The following is a 2500-nucleotide window of genomic DNA, read 5'->3' as shown; positions in this document are numbered from 1 at the left end:
ATCTCTCTTTCCCGCTCTCTCTCTCTCCTTGTGAAAACACTCATCTTCATACTATTTTTTTTTTTCTTTAACCGGAACGAACGTTCGCTCTCTCTCTCTCTCTTTATTTCTTTCTCTCTCCCTCTCTCTCTCTTTATTTCTCTCTCTCTCCCTCTCTCTCTCTTTATTTCTCTCTCTCTCCCTCTCTCTCTCTTTATTTCTCTCTCTCTCCCTCTCTCTCTCTATCTACCGTTCTGTCTCTCTCCCCCCTCTCCCTCTCTCCCTTTCACTTTCACTTTCTCTCTCTCTCTCTCTCTCTCTCACTCTCTCATTTTCTCTCTCTCTCTCTCTCTCTCTCTCTCTCTCTCTCTCTCTCTCTCTCTCTCTCTCTCTCTCTCTCTCTCTCTCTCTCTCTCTCTCTCTCTCTCTCTCTCTCTCTCTCTCTCTCTCTCTCTCCAGGCCTCACCCTACAGCACCGTACTCTGGAGATGTACTTCCGTAGAGTTTTTGAAGGTGCTTGGTCCATGTGAATCACCTGCGGCGAGCTATACGCGAGGCTGAGGGGAGGGGGGAGAGGGGGAGGGAAGGGGAGAGAGGGAGGGAGGTGGATGATGACGGGTAGAAATAAAAGAGGGAGGGAGGGAGGGAGGGAGGGAGGGAGGGAAGGCGAGGGAAATGGAAGATGACGAGAGGTAGGACAGAGGGAGAGAGGGAGAGGAGGGAGAAAAGGGTGAGATACGGAATATATAGGAGAAAGCGAGGGATGAAAATCGGAAGAGAGGGAAGGAAGGGAAAAATGAGGAGGGATAGATGGAGGATAAAGGGGAAAAAAGAAGGCGAGGAGGGAGTGAGGGAGACCGGGATAGAGAAAGAGGAAGGGGGAGAAAGGAGAAAGCAAATTAGGGGAGGGGCGAAGGAGAGAGAGAGGCAACAAAAGGGAAGTTAAAGTGTGACACGATCTAAAGGAGAGAGGGAAGAGCAGGGAAGGAGGAAAGAAGGAAGGAGGAAGAGGATAGGGGAAGGAAGGAGGAAAGAAGGATGAAAGAAAGAAGGAAGGAAGGAGGAAGGAGGGAGGAAGGAGGAAGAAAGGAAGGAAGGAGAGGGGAAAGAGCAGGGAAAGAGGAAAGAAGGAAGGAGGAGGAGGATAGGGGAAGGAAAGAGGAAAGAAGGAGGAAGAAAGAAGGAAGGAAGGAGGAAGGAAGGAGAGGGGGAAGAGCAGGGAAGGAGGAAAGAAGGAAGGAGGAGGAGGATAGGGGGAGGAAAGAGGAAAGAAGGAGGAAAGAAGGAAGGAGGAGGAGGATAAGGGAAGGAAGGAAGGAAAAAGGAAGGAAGGAAGGAAAAAGGAAGGAAGGAAGGAGGAAGGAGGAGGGAAGGAAGGAAGGAGGAAGGAAGGAGAGGGGAAAGAACAGGGAAGGAGGAAAGAAGGAAGGAGGAAGAGGATAGGGGAAGGAAGGAGGAAAGAAGGAAGAAGAAGGAAGGAAGGAAGGAAAAAGGAAGGAAGGAGGAAGGAGGAAGGAAGGAAGTAAGGAGGAAGGAAGGAGAGGGGAAAGAGCAGGGAAGGAGGAAAGAAGGAAGGAGGAGGAAGAGGATAGGGGAAGGAAGGAGAAGGGAAAGAGCAGGGAAAGAGGAAAGAAGGAAGGAGGAAGAGGATAGGGGAAGGAAGGAGGAAAGAAGGAAGGAGGAGGAGGATAGGGGAAGGAAGGAAGGAAAAAGGAAGGAAGGAAGGAGCAAGAGGATAGGGGAAGGAAGGAGGAAAGAAGGAAGGAGGAGGAGGATAAGGGAAGGAAGGAAAAAGGAAGGAAGGAAGTAAGGAGGAAGGAAGGAGAGAGGAAAGAGCAGGGAAGGAGGAAAGAAGGAAGGAGGAAGAGGATAGGGGAAGGAAGGAGGAAAGAAGGAGGAAGAAAGAAGGAAGGAAGGAAAAAGGAAGGAAGGAGGAAGGAAGGAAGTAAGGAAGGAAGGAAAAAGGAAGGAAGGAGGAAGGAGGGAGGAAGGATGGAAGAAAGGAAGGAAGGAGAGGGGAAAGAGCAGGGAAGAAGGAAAGAAGGAAGGAGGAAGAGGATAGGGGAAGGAAGGAGGAAAGAAGGAAGGAAAGAAAAAGGAAGGAAGGAAGGAGGAAGGAAGAAAGAAGAAAAGATGGAAGAAAGGAAGGAATTTAAGGAGAGAAAAAATTAATAGGGGATAGAGAGTAAAGATAGACAAGCAGACATAACGATAGACAGACAGACAAAGAAATAGATAGATAAAAACAGACAGAGACTTTGATAAATAAAATGATAAACAGTGGTAGATAAACAAAATTTAAACAGATAAACACAGATGAATAGAAAAAAAAGGAAATATATAGAGATATATAGACTAACAGAAAAAATAGAAAAGAGAAAAAGGAAATAGCAACAAAAGAGGGCACAGGAAAATGGATAAAAGAGAAAAGGCAAAAAAAGAAAGAAAAAAAAAAAAAAAGCAAGGAAAGGGGGAACAGGAGAGATGGGGGAGGGAGGGAGGGGGAAGGGAGGGGGAAGGG

This window comes from Penaeus japonicus, unplaced genomic scaffold (genome assembly GCF_977035675.1).
Source record: "Penaeus japonicus unplaced genomic scaffold, GWHDUDI00000001_assembly GWHDUDI00000029, whole genome shotgun sequence".
Classification (NCBI taxonomy): domain Eukaryota; kingdom Metazoa; phylum Arthropoda; class Malacostraca; order Decapoda; family Penaeidae; genus Penaeus; species Penaeus japonicus.
Note: the sequence above shows the minus strand (reverse complement) of the source record.